Source organism: Camelus ferus, chromosome 30 (assembly GCF_009834535.1).
Source record: "Camelus ferus isolate YT-003-E chromosome 30, BCGSAC_Cfer_1.0, whole genome shotgun sequence".
In the NCBI taxonomy this organism is placed as follows: Eukaryota; Metazoa; Chordata; class Mammalia; order Artiodactyla; family Camelidae; genus Camelus; species Camelus ferus.
In genome coordinates, this window is record NC_045725.1 from 8182450 (window position 1) to 8199462 (window position 17013).

The window sequence follows — 17013 nt, forward strand, 5'->3', positions numbered from 1 at the left end:
TAAGCACCTGGGTATGTAAGATGAATGCAAACTGCAATAGGACTGACAATCACATTCTATTCTCCTTTGCCGTCTGAGGATGATTTGATATACACTGCTATTAGGCTATCTCTTGAATGGCAGTGTCTGAATGACGCGACCTGTCAATCTTCCTAGCAGAGCTGGCTGGAGGGTCTGATGAGCTGATCTCAAAAAGGCAAAAAGACTTTGTTTTGATCCCTGGAAGAAGGGGCTCGGCAACCGCCTTTATTGTAGTCTGACCCTCGCACCTGGAAAGTCCAGATATTACAGAGAATTACTGTTCAGCAAAGCAGAGGAAGCACAAGTAACGTGAGTTTGGTCTTTTTATATCTTTCTTCAGAGACCCAGTTAAGTTGAAGGCTGTGATTCAGAAGAATTTGTTAATTTTCCACATGCGATTCTAAAGCAGTACTATTTTTTGCAGAATCTTGAGCTCTGATGACTATCGGGGGCTCTCTTTGGTTTTCAACAACTGTGCTTACTTGCAGTCACCATATTAATGAAGTCAGGAGCTGCTTTCACAAATCTTGTTTTTTAATCCAAAGCAACACAGCAGTAAAAGCAGTGTATGAGAAACGTAACTGGATGGAGGGCCTAAAATCGTGTATTTTGTGACACTACCATTAGTGACACTAGGTGACCTTGAACAAGTCATTTCTGCTCCCAGGTCTTTGTTTTCTCATTTTTAAAATGAGGATGAGCAAGGAAATTCGTTTTGTAGGAGTGGCTTTTAACTATGACTCAGCAGGATTTCTCGGGGATCTTGTTAACAGCACAGGCTCCAAGGAAAACCTATGGAGATTCTAATTAGTAACTCAGAAGTGAAGGGGGAGAATGTGTGTGTTTACTGTGCTTCCAAATGCAGGGAGTCTATAGACTGGCACTGAGAACCACTAGGGTGATGACCCCAGTCATCCCTTTAAGTTCTAGATGAAATTCATTCAGAAGGTGGATCGTGTGCATTAGAAATGCCTAGTACACCTCTGCAAGGTTCCTGATAATCATTCATGGACACGTGTCATAACTGGTCTGGGGGAGAGCCTGGGTGAGGGTAGGCTTTACATGCTCCCCCATGTGACTCTAATGCATAGTCAAGGAGAAGGCCCACTCCTTCAACAGGTTTTCTTGGATTTTAGCTCCAGCTTATCGAGGGCTTAGTACCTGCCCTTCGTCTGCCACATGGTACACACTTTCTAGACAAGTGGTGTTACCTCCATTGCACACAAAAGGAAACTGAGGCTTACGGAGGTTGAGTAACTTGCCAAAGGTCAGTTAACGTGAGGGAGAGAGACAATTTGTAGCTTTGATCACTGTCCCCCATGACCTTCCCAGTAAAACACACTACCTTTCACTGGTTTATGGAATGGCTACCATGTACTGACATCAGCATTGGGCTAACTAATCAAATTTGGCCAGAATCCCAGTTCTACTAATTCTTAGAATGATCAAAAGAGCTTCCTTACAGGAAATAAATCTAGTTACACTCTATCAGGGGACTCAATTTCATGCACTATCTTGGGTCAAATTCAACTGACATAATTATGGAAATAAATCTCAGCACGTTTAGTTAGAGTCCCCTACCCATGACCCATAGCCAAATTTAGTAGCAGTACAATATCCTTGGGTTTGAAATCAATCTTTGAGTCCCAAAGCAATTAAGAAATTGCCAGAATATTTTGGAATACATCACACTAATCCTGTTTTAGGAAGCACCCTAGTTAGACATTTTAATTAACTCCAACTGTAGGTCAATAAGGCACTTGCAGAAAAGCCAACAATTAGGTTCTCAAAAATGCTAATTTTCTTTTTTCTGGAATAAATATTTCTAGACCAAAGTGTTGTAATGTGACCAGGTGGTAAAGTTGTAATGTCTCTGACCTATTCCTTATGTTTCCTTGGGGAGCTATCCTACAGGTGGGGTAAAAATTTCACATGCAGAGTAATTACAATTTGTTACATAGTCAGTGAAAATGTTAAAAGAAATTTGTTAAATATACCTCTCAGGAGATTTACTCTGGAGGTATTCAGTTTACTTGTTCAATTTTATGATCAGTGTCAGACCCTAGATTTAGACTATTGTACCTTTAAGATGCGAGGGTAAATATCTCTGGCCATGGGATTATGGTCCCTGATGGAGTTTCAGCAAGACATTATTCGTAACTCTTTGATTGAATTTAACAACATGCTTACTTCTTTGATTTTTTTTTTACTTGTTTATGTGTTAGAACTGGTAAATATTTGCTTCAACCTCTATTTCCTGGCTTCTTGCTCATATTTGGTTTGTTCCACTGTACTCAGTTTCTAAACTTAATCTACTGTTGGGTCTTCCTTCACCAACAGCTCTATTAACCCACCAACAGCTTTTTCAGTGTCTGACCCCAGCCTGCTTTTAGTTATTCTAACTCCAGATAGGCACTAAAAGAACTAACTAAAAATCTCTGTTCAACACTATACATAAGAACCAAGAAGACAGCATTTATTTGAATGACCCAGAGCAGACAGGTCCTTTAATGAGTTGGTCCACCATCAGTGATTCCCACAAAAGGTCCCCTGAGCCATCTCCAAAATAAGCTTTCACAAGCCTTGGTAATCATAAGATTGACCATCTTATGACCATATGACTGGTGATTCTACTCATAATTTCTTGATACCCATTTTATTGAAAATTTCCTTTCACCCCATCTCACTATGTCTTCAACAGGCACTGTCCCCCCATCTTTACTGCACTCCAGCTGACTGTCCCTTGCTTCAGAGAGGCGATCTGCTGCCCAGAGATGAACGCAGAATGCTGAGCATCAATACTGTGTATCTTAAATGGTATTCAAGGAATTTGGGGTTTATCTGGAGCATAAATTCTGCAAAATTATCTTGTTTACTAACTGGACAGAATATAAATACAGTAAAATAAACTTGAGGCTATTTTATTTGTCAAAGTACACTGTCCTTTAAAACACAGATAATGTTATCAATGTCTTTGAAGTTAATTAGCATTTTCACTTGTTTTGCTAGTCTAATGGAACACAGAAAAGGAAGAGTTTTCACAAATGTATTTTTGTTCAGAGTAGCTGCATGCAACAAATAATTTCTAAAGTTTTATTCTCAAACTTAAGGAAAAAACAGAAGTGGATATCAGGGTATTTTGTTAGATTTTAAGTAAAATACACAATACACTATGAATTATACTATATACACTAATAAAGGCTAAAGAAACGTCTCTAGTTGACTAGCATTGAGAATTTATGATGTAGCCTTAGGGACCATTATGTCAGAATGACACGCTCTATGAATGAAAAATAAAACACATAATTGGTTTGACTCTTACGGCTACTGATTGAATTGATACTTCTAACTCAGCTGTTCCATTTGGTGAATTCGTTGGGCTTGTGTAATAACGGAGCATACCTAGTAAAGTCTACAATGAGCCCAAATCATGCTGTCTATGCATCCATCTTTCCCCTCGAGGAGTTAAAATCTGTGACAATGGTCATTTGCTGCCCACTTTACATACTTTAGCATATATGAAAGAGTCTTTAATTTGGGATTTTATAAAGAAAACACGAAGGAGAATTGGAATCACACTGTACATTAATACATGGAACTCTATGTAAACTATGTATATTCTATTAATTAACTTATAAAATGATATACAAGTTAAGAAAATTATATATATGTGTGTGTGTGTATAATCTAAATGGGACAATTACATGGGTCTTGTAATACAACATTTGGATAACAGATAAGCAAGCAGGAAGCGGGCTCTCACTAGAGAATCCGCGAGCAGCTTGGCTCTTGGACTTCCAGCCTCTAGAGATGTGAGAAATGAATCCATGCTGTTCACGAGTCATGCAGTCTAGGAGCCAAAACAGACTAAGACACCACACACACCAACAACAACAGAGGCAAACGGCACCCATACCAGATCAGCGAGAGCTATGTTCATTGGCACGAACTCATGGAGAGTCCAGGCACGCAGTGGACTAGGCTGACGGCCTGAAGCACTGGGCTGGAGCTGCTTCCTACGGACACCTGTGGGCAGCCAGCTTGCGTCCTGGGAAACCAGGCTGTCAGAGGTCAGCTTCAATCAAACTGACCTTTCAGTGTTTAAAATTAATTTTCCCCTTAAATTATCTCAACAAGGCAATGAGATATTTACTATCCTTATGGCTATTTCTGTAGATGTTCTAACAGATGCTTAAGGAGTTGAGATATTTTTACAAGGTATTTCAGACATTCAAATGGAAATGTGAATCTTGAACCCAGTTCTCTGACACTGAGATCCATGCACTCAGCTTCTCAGGTCAATTATAACTTTGAGACATGAGACTACATTTCTATCTCAACAAATAATCAGGAAACAGAAGTATGTGAATCATTTATAACTGGTTTCATTTCTGTTCGCATAAATGTAACTCAGTCTTTCTCCTAGGCTGTGAACACAGGACGTCTGTTCCACTCACTCCCTTAGCCTTCCACACCCATGTAAGTAACATGCTCAACTTCACTGTGTGTTAAAGTGGGCTCTGACTCTCTTAACATCTTAACCCTTAGACTGTTGACAACAAGATCACACATATAATCTGAGAAAGCGCTCTCATTTCACAGATGAAGAAACTACACCACAACTACACAGAACAATCCGAAGCCAGGTGAGGACGGAGCAGAGCCCAGGCTGTGTGCACTTTCAATACACAATGCTAGATGTGAATCTGTCTCCTGGAAATCAGCTTCTTAAGAAATCTGTGTCTGAAGCCTGAAAGTGTTCAGTGCTGCTGAGAAGTAGTCGATTACACAGGCATGTTTTATTCCCTGTATTTTGATTTATTTTAAATGACCTTCATTCTCTTTTCACACTGACACTATTCTCGCCAAAAATGACTCAGAGTATTGCATTTGCTCCTATTAATGCTAAATGTCTGCAAAATACATCATCGTTCAGCTGAAATCAGCTTTTTGACAATGCCCTTCCCATTCCGACTGTCTCTGTGACTCAGCTGGGTAATTCCAAACCACGGTCCTTATCTGTTTGTTCAGGTTCCTCTTTCTTCTTATCCTTCTTGTCAGAAAAATGAGATTTTCTTTTTTTGCATAAATCTCTTTTCTGTTTTACCTGATTGCAACTTACACTTCGTATCTGATCCCTGTCAGCTTTCCAGTCACTTCTTCTGTCAACAGTGGGATTACGTAACATCCAGAACAATAATCTTACATTTCGTCAGGTTTTCTATTTTGTTCCGTGAGACTACTCAAAGGTTCCCACTTTACAAAAATCGCACGTATATACAGCACTGTTGATTTTCCATACAAAATCTCGGATATTGACAGCCCCGTGCTGTTCAAGTTATGTCACAGTCTGTAATCATACAGTGAGTTGTTCCGTATTTTGATATTTCAAAGTTACAAACTCCCATCTTAGCTGCCTTGCACTTATACAGCAGTCTCTTTTTCAGAGGATAGTCACTTGCATTATTTTATTTGTGGATCACAACACCCCAGGAGTTAAGCAAACAGAGCAGACGGTGTTAGAGTAACCCTTTATAGATGTGAAAGTTCTGACTCAGAGAGGTTATAAGTGACGAAGTCACAATTAGCCAACAAAAAGCCAGAAGGATCCAAAAAAAGAACACTGCTTTGCCATTTGCAGCAACATGGATGGATTTGGAGGCTATTATGCTAAGTGAAACAGGTCAGAGAAAGGCAAATACTGTATATCACTTATATGTGGAATATAAAAAAAAAAAACTAGTGAATATAACAAAAAAGAGGCAGACTCACGGATACAGAGAACAAACTAGAGATTATCAGTGGCGAGTGCAATATGGGGGTAGGGGCAGGAGGTACAAACGACTGAGTGTAAGACAGGCTCAAGGCTGTATTGCACAACACGGGGAATACAGCCAATATTTTGTAATGTCTGTAAATGGAAAGTAACCTTTAATAATCATATAAATTAAAAAAAAATTTTTAAAAAGCCTAAAAGAGGAGGTCTTTTTTTTTTAATGGTAGCAAAATGGTTTTTTCCAATGCACCACACACCATACATAGGGGGCCCATGATACGCCTTGAATTTCCCTTTTAAGAACCGACTCTCATTATTCAATCTGCACTCACGCATCCTTTCAGGTAACAGTAATTCATCGCCTACTAAGTGCCCTGGTCCTGACGCAGCAAGCCCCTATGGTCATGGCGCTTCCTTTAGAAGAGGGCCAACAGGAATTAGGCTCATACCGTGTTGGCTAACGTCAAGTGCTAAAAAGGGGGAAACGAGACAGAGAAATGGGACCCACACAGTGTCAGGGTTATTCGGGGAAATTCGCTCTGAAAAGGTAGCATGTGAACAGGAAACTAAAGCCAGGGGGGCCAGTCCTGGGCCGTCTGACACAAAACTTTGGAAGTTCGCTTCGTTAATTTGAACACTTCCTAACGGAAACACTGCCGCGGTGGCGTCCTCTCCCAAATCTGTAAAAATCTGTTAAGGGAAGATTGGGATTATGATTTACAGAATACCTCGCCCAGCTGAAGTTCTTTATTTAATGAGTTTACATCCTCTTGCTTGGCCAGTTATTTGTGTTAAGCTAGCGTTCAGTCATTAAAAACTGAGTTATACGTGCCACCTCTGAGCCCTCAGCGTGTGCCAGGAACAAGACATTCTCCCCAGATAATCCTCAGCAACTCACTGACCAAAATATCATCTTACAGGTGACGCGGCCTCTGCTCAGAGAGGGTAGGTGACGGGCCCACGATCACATGACCAGGACCACAGACCTCTTGGGTTACTGGACAGTTGTCTGCTATGAAAAGTATTGATATCTGGATTCAGTTCGCTATCAATTATTTGAGCCCAGAATGAAAGATTGGGTTAGTCTTAAACTGTCAAATATCAAGAAAAAATAAAACTGTATCATTTAAAAGAATCTCAGTTATCTTGTTCAAGTCCCTGTCAGTTTGGGGAAGACCTAGAAACTGAACCCTTCACGTAGATATTGAGGTGATTAGTGCCTCTAATCTAAGGAGCTGGGTTTGCTAGTGGCTAATTCATGCATTTGATAATACCCAACATGCTTGCAAGAATTGTTTTCTTTTTGTTTCTGCTAAAAATTCATCATCCTTGGAAAAATAATAACAAACATATGAAAAAGACATTACAGTTACTAAAAATTGTAATTTTATCAGCTAAAGATAACTTCTGTAAAAAACTAAAAAACAAAGTAACGTACATTTCCTACAGGACATTTTTTGTGAAAAAAAAGATATGAAATAGAATTGTACAAAAATTAGCTAACTTTACATACTTCACATTACTTACATTGAAGCTGAGTTTCTAATTAACAACTACAGACCTTTATTATTATTTTTCTATCATTATTATTATTGATTACATTGGTTATATTTTAATCCTGCATTATTTAAGTGATCAGTTTCATAACACTAGATATATAAGTTGTCTCATTTTTGTTTTGATAACAAATACTGCTTTTCATTTTCATATATAATGTTCTCCACTTATTAAATACTTCTTTCAGTTAAATCTTTCCTTATATATCATCATAATCCATTCTTTTCTTATGGTTACATTCCATAACAGACAAGAAAGGCTTACTTCCTCCTGTACCAGAATTTGCAATGTGAATGACTTTTTCAAATTGAAGAATAGCTGATTTACAATGTTGTGTTAGTTTCTGCTGTACTGCATAGTGACTCAGTTATGCGTATATATTAGTTTTCATATTCTTTTCAATTATAGGTTATTACAAGACATTGAATATGTTATTATAAGACACTGAAATAGTTCCCTGTGCTATACAGTAGCACCTTGTTGTTTATCTATTTTATAAATAGTAGTTCATATCTGCTACTCCCAAACTCCTAATTTTTACCTCACTCTCACTTTCTTCTCTGATAACATTTTTTATGTCTGTGAGTTTGTTTCTTTTTTGTAAATTTGTGTCATTGTTTTAGATGCCACATGTAATTATATGATATTTGGCTTTCTCTGTTTGACTTACTTCACTTAGTATGATAATCTCTTGGTCCATCCATGTTGCTGCAAATGGCATTACTCCATTCTTTTTAATGGCTGAGTAGTATTCCATTGCATATATAATCACATCTTCTTTATACAATCAACTGTTGATGGACATTTAGGTTGCTTCCATGTCTTGGCTAGTGTAAATAGTGCTGCTATGAACATTGAGGTGCATGCATCTTTTCAAATTAGATTTTCTCTGGATATATGACCAGGAGTGGGATTGCTGGTTCACAGGGAAAGTCTATTTTTAGTTTTTTTAAGGAATCTCCATACTGTTTTCCATAATGGCTGCACCAAACTATATTTCCACTAACAGTGTAGGAGGATTCCCTTTTCTCCACACACTCTCCAGCATTTATTGCTTGTGGACTTTTTAATGATGGCCATTCTGACTGGTGTGAGGTGATACCTTATTGTAGTTATAATTTGCATTTCTCTGATAATTAGTGATGTTGAGCATCTTTTATGTGCCTATTGGCCATCTGTATGTCTTCTTTGGAGAAATGTCTATTTAGGTCTTCTGCTCATTTTTTGATTGGATTATTTGTTTTTTGTTATTGAGTTGCATGAGCTATTTGCGTATTTTGGAAATTAAGCCCTTATCAGTTGCATTGTTTGCAAATATTTACTCCCAGTCCGTAGGTTGTCTTTTCGTTTTGTTTATAGTTTCCTCTGCTTTGCAAAAGCTTGTAAATTTGATAGATCCCATTTGTTTGTTTTTACTTTTATTTGTATTGCCTGGGTAGACTGCCCTAGGAAACCACTGCTATGATTTATGTCAGAGAATGTTTGCCTATGTTCTCTTCTAGGAGATTTATGCTGTCCTGTCTTATGCTTAAGTCTTTAATCTATTTTGAATTTATTTTTGTGTATGGTGTGGGGGAGTGTCCTAACTTCATTCATTTACATGCAGCTGTCCAGTTTTCCCAACACCACTTGACAAAGATACTGTGTTTTCCCCATTGTATATCTTTGCCTCTTTTGTCAGAGGTTAATTGACTGTAGGTGTGTAGGTTTATCTATGTGCTCTCTATTCTGTTCCACTAATCCATATTTTTTTTTGTTTGTTTTTTTGCCAGTGCCACGATGTTTTGATTACTGTAGCTTTGAAGTATTGTCTGAAGTCTGGGAAGGTTATGCCTCCAGCTTTGTTCTTTTTCCTCAGATTTTGTTTTGGAAATTCTGGGTCTTTTGTGAATCTATACAAATTTTAAAATTCTTTGTTCTGGTTCTGTGAAAAATGTCATGCATATTTAGATAGAGATTGCATTAAATCTGTAGCTCACTGTGGGTAGTATGGCCGTTGTAACAATATTAATTCTAACCCAAGAGCATGGTCTATCTTTCCATTTCTTTAAATCATCTACAATTTCTTTTACCAATATTTTATAGTTCTCATTGTACAAATCTCTCACCTCCTTGGTCAGGTTTACCTTAAGTATTTAATTTTTCTGATGCAATTTTAAAAAGGATTTAAAAAATTTTTCTTTTCCTGACATTTCATTGCTACTGTAAAGAAATGCAACAGATTTCTGTATGTTAATCTTGTATCCTGCTACATTGCTGAATTTGTTTATCAGTTCTAACAGCTTTTGTGTGGAGTCTTCAGGGATTTCTATATAAAGTATCATGCCATTTGCATATTGTGACAATTTGGGTCCTTATTAGTAGGAAGAGAGAAAGAAAGGAAGGAAGGAAGGAAGGAAAAAGCAATTCAGAAAAAAAACATGGAGAAAGTCACTGAAAACTATCTGTATCTCCCCTATTCTCTCTCTCCTCAGCTGAATCTTTCTAAGAAATATTTTTCACATGCAATCTGTAAAAAGTTGGTGATTAAGCAATTAAGAATCCTTATATAAACTGAGATTCCTTGAATTCCTATTTGAGTATGTCTTAAAAGTACAAAACATTGAACTAAATTCTATAAAGAGTTAAAATCTGTAGAAGTGTACATTCCAAAAGATGGTAGACTTGGAAAGATAAGCCATAAGTCAAAACAGGTTATAAATAATAATAAAAGTCTACTTGAAATTTGGCTCTTGTGCAATCATATCTATCTTGAATTTAGCCAAAAATTGGGAAGGACATATCTATGGAGACCTTTCATAGGAAAGCAAATAATATGTTCCAAATATTAACTACTAAATATCAAGGACTTTCACACTGTCTGTATTCTGATGTATACTAATTCAGATTTTAAGCAAACATTTAATAAGTATGAGTATATAGCTGTTAAAGGTCTTAGCAAATTAGTGGTGAGAATAGACAGAGAGGCCAAACTATCAACAAAAATCTACAGTGAAAACAACAAATAAGAGTACAAAGCAGACAAATATTTCTCAGTACTCACTGTAGTTTTAGGAACTCACTAGTAACTTCTTAGAACAACGCTATAATATAACACTAGAAAAACATATCAATAGTGATTATACTAAGTCACCAAAAAAACTAATAAATTATCATTTTTTAAGGTTTTGAAAGTCATAGAAATATATTATCTATTTCAGATATATTTTATCTACTATGGTTAAAATAAGAAAAGTTTAAGGCAAAAAGGAGTAAACCTCCAGTTAGTCAGAAAGCTTAGCTTAACAGAATAAATTATTTCCCAAAGGTTTTGAAAAGCAGAGCTTTCATTCAACGGAAAGGAATCTGAATAACAAGAAAGTAATAAAATGCCACAAGGTAAAACATGATTAAACCTTTGACTGAAATATATAGGAAATCGCTCTTGGAACTCAAGAAAGCCTCAGTGTGACGGGAAATTGACACTTCTGAGAGTTTTCAACTAGGTATTGAAGGACAGAGAAGATTTGGATAGGCAAATAAAACCGGGGAACTCAACAGGAGCTTGAAATTGCAGGTGCCTTATCAAGAATTTTCATCAATGTGTTGTAGATTCAAGAGGCAAGAGGTTAAAGGAAGAAGCGGACACTGAGAGTGTTCATATGTCAAAGCGATGAAATAGAAGAAGAGCGTGGAAGGGTTTTTGAAATGGAAGATTGATATCCTTTGTATTTTAACACCTGGGAGGAAGAAGGCATTAAACGTTTGTTTAGGAGGGAAATTATACAATAAAAATAGTGCTGGATGAATTGAATGTGGCACCACCATTTGGAATAGTGAGAAATTTCATTGGGATGAAGTTAGAAAAAAGTGAGTGGCAAAGAAAACACCATTAATAAAGGTATTAATAAGAATCCAGACATGAACTTGACAGCACCAGCGGGAATGGAAGGCAAGGAGCCCTTTTCAACCCCACAGGGTGTTCAAAGGTGATTCTGTAATTTTTTTTTTGCAATAAGGACCCCAGAGAGGGAAAGGCATGTAACTACTCCAAGGTCACATCCCTAGTTAATGCTGAAATCAGGATGAGAGTTCTGGTTCTCAACCCAAGGATATTTTCTACTATAATTTAAATTTAAATTATGTTTCTTTAATTTTTTTTCTAAAAAGCATTAGCCTTCAGAAACTGGGCTAGAAGCCAAGAATTTGAGATTTCATTTCCCAATCTACCCAGAATGGTTCTCTTATTGTCAATTAACCTGACTGTGCCTTTCTTCTCCACCTCTTAAATTAAGACCCTAAGAACATTTCTGCCAAATACTATCTGTTGAGGAGAAATGCCATTCTTCTTAGAATGAGGCCGTGTAAATGTGATTGGCAAATACAGCCTGTTGTAAAATACACAGAAGTCGGCCAATTTTCTTCCTGGTGTGATGGATTTTGGCATGAATATCATGAAAGGAGATGTGCGTTACTCACAAAAAAATGTGTTTTTCATATATATCATTTCAATTTAATCTCTAAGGAAAACTTCAGTTTCCACTGAGCCAGCAATACATTTCACTTAAAAACATTCAGAAGAGAAATACATGTAATTAAAAAGAACAAAGAGGGATTTCCTACAGACCACTTCCAACCTTTTATTACCTAGTAACACCTTTTTTTCTCTCCCTTTTTTGTGTTTCTCTGCTCATTTAGCTTAGAGCTGAATCAGCAGTGACCTTTTTTATGGAAGCTCAGATGAGTCTGTTTCCTCCCCGAGTTAATATATCTTTAACCTGCTATTGGATGACACCAATGCATTTTATTCTTTTTAGCAATCCGTGAAGGGCTTTGTTTTGATGGGGTTTTATTTGTGTAACATAACACATTCATCCTGAGGGACTATTTTCTGTTTCCCTTTGGTTTAGCCTCAATTATTTCCAAGACCTTTTTCCCCAGGGTTCCCTATTGGATTTGATCTCCTTTTATGTTTATGCTTTCCTTTGGTAATACTGTTAGGTTTCTGTGACTGATTTTTGTACCCCCGAATTTCCAGAATCACCCGTGCGAAGTGATTATTTCCTTTGGTATCCTCAAGACTGTCCTCAAAGTGCAACACTGACCATCTACGAGGGCCAGCAAGATGGACTGTAACGGCCTTTTCTCTTCTCTTTTGAAGTCATGTTTTCCCCCCAGGTGCTGTGTGTTTCTTTAATGGAGTTTTCAATTTACTTTATGCCTGTGTCTTTCTGTGATCTGGAAACAGGAAGTATGAAATAAACAAAAGCAGAGGTTCCTGCTGGAGCAGCACAGCCAGACACGGCCGTTATGACTGAGCCCTGTGATGCTTTCACGTCCTAACATTTATTATTTTTGCCACACTTGTGGGTTTGGTTCTTAATTATCTCGAAAAGTTAAATACAAGGCAAGAGATGGCTTGACAGGTAGACAGAGCAGAGCAATGGAGAATCTCAGAGCAGGTGGAATTAGAGAGACAAGCCAGCAAGCAAACGGTGCTGACTGGCTAATCCGTTAGCAGGTAACAGGGCCCTGGGCACCCGTCTGGGAGATTGAAAATCGAAGGTCAAGATCTGTCGTCCTGCAGAATTGCCTACTGACACAGACACTGAGGACCTCACACAACAGCTAGTCAAAGAGAAACGTAAGAATCTGGACAAGAATCCAAGCACCAGAAATAGAATATCAGTTAGAATGGGTCTTCAGAATCTAAAGATCACCACTCTCAGGTGTGGAATTTGGGTCCAGGATGTTTGATGAGTCGCAGCCACGGGAACGTGACAGTGAAACCCTCTGTGTGAAATTCTTCTTCATTTGCCTTTTTCCTGAGCTCAGGATTAACTGAGGTTCAGGGGCCGGTCTAAGTCTTCAGGTGGATTGAAAGGTCCCAGATGTAGTCAGAAAAGGATGGAGAAGTGACCACCGGGGCTTGAGAAAAGTATTCGATGTCAGTACAAAGTTAGAGACGAGAGACAGAAGGATAAACTATGATGCAAAATCAGGGTATAAACAAGCACCCAGAGTCAAATAAAACACAGAAAACACTAAATATTAGGGAATCATTCTAGAGTTTCTCTGGTGACAAATTACAGCCATTTTCAGTTAGTTTCTGTGTCACAAAGACTATATTTTGTTGGGTAAAACATACTTCCAGCCCAGCAGTACTTCAAATGCTGTCACCTGTGGGGCACCATGGTCACCACAAGGGGTGCGCAGGCTCCCCTACAGTCGTCCGTGCAGGAGTCCCCTGCCCCCACTTCAGACAGAATATTGACAGATTTCCCACAAGTGCGTCCGCGGGTTCTCCCAAGTCCACGTCCAGGTGAGTGGTTCTCCAGCCCTAACAGATAACCTCCTGAGACCCTGCGAGGACCGAGCCAAGCTGGTTTAGGCTGTGCGCATCCCCAGAAAGCATGGGCTTGGCGTCGAGATGCATCATCTGCCAGCTCTGTGACCGCGACACCTGCGGCCCTGCGCTCCTGCTCAGTACACCGGGCAGTGCGCGGTGAGAGGGCACCGGAGAGGGGCCTGGAGCTCATCAGATGCAAAATCAAGTGTGGCTCTCCTTCCTGACTCCCCGTCAGCGTAAAACATATTGACGGGTTAAATATCAGTGCTTTCCCTCCAAACGATTAATGTTAACTGCTTTCGAAACTAGAAAGCTGCCTGGAAAATTCCAAACAGTCACACAGTCCCGTCTGACTCTGAAAGAGGCTCCCACTACCAAGCGCATCAGCAGGCCTTCCCAATCGTTCTCTCAATGACAGTGGCTCCCAAAGAGGACAGGCGCTGATCATTTGCTGAAGCCGTGTCCCGTCCCAGTGACCCCCCCGCCCCAGTATCAGGGGGAGTAGCTGGCAATCTCCACTCATACTCATGCCTTCATTCACATATTCAAAACGCTGATGAGTGATTACCAGCAGGCTGGCACCGTATCGGACTCGGAGGAAGCAATGATAATAAAAACAAGCAGACAGAGGTCTAATCTTCCCAGTCAAGCGAGGAGGACCGACATTATCTGCCTAAAGGGACGTAACTCAGTTGAGTACTGCCTACATTTTTTACATTAAGAGTCAGGAGGAGGGCGGAACAGTCCTCTTCATCAGCTCTGTCCTGTCACTGTCACTGACCCCTTTGTCCTCGATCTAGGTCATCGCTATCACATGATTTTTATCATAACTGTCTTACATAGCTTTTCCGTCCTCAGTTTTACTTCCACGTGACAGACAGGAAGGCAAAAATAATAATACAGCAAGGAAGCTAAGTGGGGAAAGACAAACTTCCTAGGAGAAAAAAAAAAGCCCAGCGTGCAGATTTAACTCTCATAGATCAAAAGGTGTCACACGGCTACCATCCTGCACAGGAAGCCGAGGACAGAGTGTTTCAGCCGGGCACGCTGTTAGCCCAGGACAAACCCAGTTTTCATACTGGGATAGAATGGAGAGTGACTAAGCATCTGTCACATCGTACATCCCCTGGCAGAGACAAGGACCTGTCCAAAACAGCTGGTCCGGCCTAATTAAACAACTCTCTGCAGCAAACTCGTAATAAAGAGTGCTCAGAAGTGCAGATCCTGGAGTCTGACTCATGCGTTCAAGCCCGAGCTCTGCCACTGGCCATCTCGGTGACTTAGGACGAGGTACTTAACCAAGTTACACCTTAACTTCCTCCTTTTTAGGGCTAATATGAGTTCTTACCTCCTGGCACTGAGATGAGACTGGTTCGGTGGGTACAGGCTGAGCATTAACATACCGAATGGCACTAGAGGCACTTACTGTATTAGCTGTATTTTATATTAATCGTGTAATCGTTGCATCTTGCTTCGGTTTCCCACGTACATTCTCTGCTGCACAAAAATGAATGGACCGGTGACAGGATTAATTCCGGTCGGCTGGGCAGCTATGTCTCTATTGTGCTTCTATCCATTTATTCTTCTGGCATATATCTGTTTTGTGTGAACAGGATAACAGCACATTTGAGGAAACCAAATAAATCTGTGCCACATAAAATGTCTGAACTTGCAGAGCTGAAAAATAAGATTCTTTTCAGTGGGGTGAAGGCAACCTTTGAGGTGGGCCCTGCAAACGGCAATGATGAGAGTGTGCATACTCCTCCTGTCTTTTTCAACTCTGAGCGTTTCAAACTCTTTTTATCACCTTACTATTAAAAAGACTCACTAGGTCTTGGGTAGCACTCTCTTTGAAAGGCTCTTTAAGACCAAAGACCCACAATAAGCAAGATGGAGGGCCAGTTCTCTGATTCTGCGTCTGGGTCCATTACTGACCCTCAGGCGGGCAATCTGCGCTCTGCCCCTGGGTCATTAACTTCCCTGACAGCTGCAGACACCCCACAGGCGCGCTTAGCTGCCTGGCACTTGGCCCTGACCAAACTCATAGCTGTTTCTTTACTGCATCACAGTTGTGTAATACTAAACCTATGTGTCTTCTTAAGCCCAAATTACTACTGGCAAGTGAGTTAGTGACCGGGAACAACAGACGCATGTGTGTACATTCTTTTCTTTTTGAGACTGGCTTGAGCTTTGGGATACTTGAGTTACTTAAGTGCCCTCTGGTTTGAAAAATCTCAGTGACTAACTCCTAAGCAAAGATCACTATGTACAAACTGAAAACTATCTTGTAGAGTTTGAGTGTGATCTGGGAGGCCCTACACTATTTCTTACTCCTCTTTTCATAGATAGGAGTCATTCAGAATTTCTCAATGGGCATTATTAGTATATGGACGGGGCAACTCTTCATTGTTTGAAATACCCGGCCCCTCTGCTAAGTCCCATTTGCCATTATATCAGGAAGCTATTGCTATAGAATAAACTGCTATGAAATACAATAGAGTAAAATAGTAAATACTCATTTCTCAGGCACCTGCAGGTTGGTGGGGGAAGGCTGGTCTGCTCACGTTCAGGTGGGCTTGCTTATCTGATGGTCTCATAACGTCTCTACTTGCCTGGGGCACCTCTGCCTCCAGGTGTATCTCATCCTCTTCCTGCAACAAGAGGACCAGACGAGGCACCATTTGCTCCTGAAAATGGCAGAAGCACTAAAGTAATCAAAGCACGCACGCTCTTCAGGCCCAGGCGGCTGGGAGCTGGCGCATCAAGATGTCTGCCTCACTCTACGGGCTGAAGAAATGACATCGCTGAGCCCAGATTCCAGGGATGGAAGACGGAATGCAAAGTTCAGTGTCAGTGCCTTTACATCAGTTTCCTCAGGCTGCTGTAACAAATTGCCACAAACTTAGACCTCAAACAGCATACATTTGCTCTTTTTCAATGTTGGGGTTCAGAAGTCTGAAACTGGCACCAACAGGCCAAAATCAAGGTCTCGGCAGGACCATTCTCCGTCTGGAAGGATGAAGGGAAACCTGTTTTCTTGCCTTTTCCAGGTCCTACAGCTGCATTCACTGCATTTTGTGGCTGCTGGTTCCTTCCTCCCTCTTCCCAGCCACCATCAGTCACAGATCTGGCTTTGGCGACCACATGCCTTCTCCTGCGTCAAACCTCCCTCTTATGAAGACATCTGTGATTACATCAAAGGGACACTAGAATAATCCTGCATAATCCCCCAGAGTAACATTTACAGATTCCAGGGATTAGCGCCTGGACGTCTCTGGGGGCCGTTCCTCAGCCTCCCGGAGACTGGGCGATGGGGCGGGGTGGGGCCTTG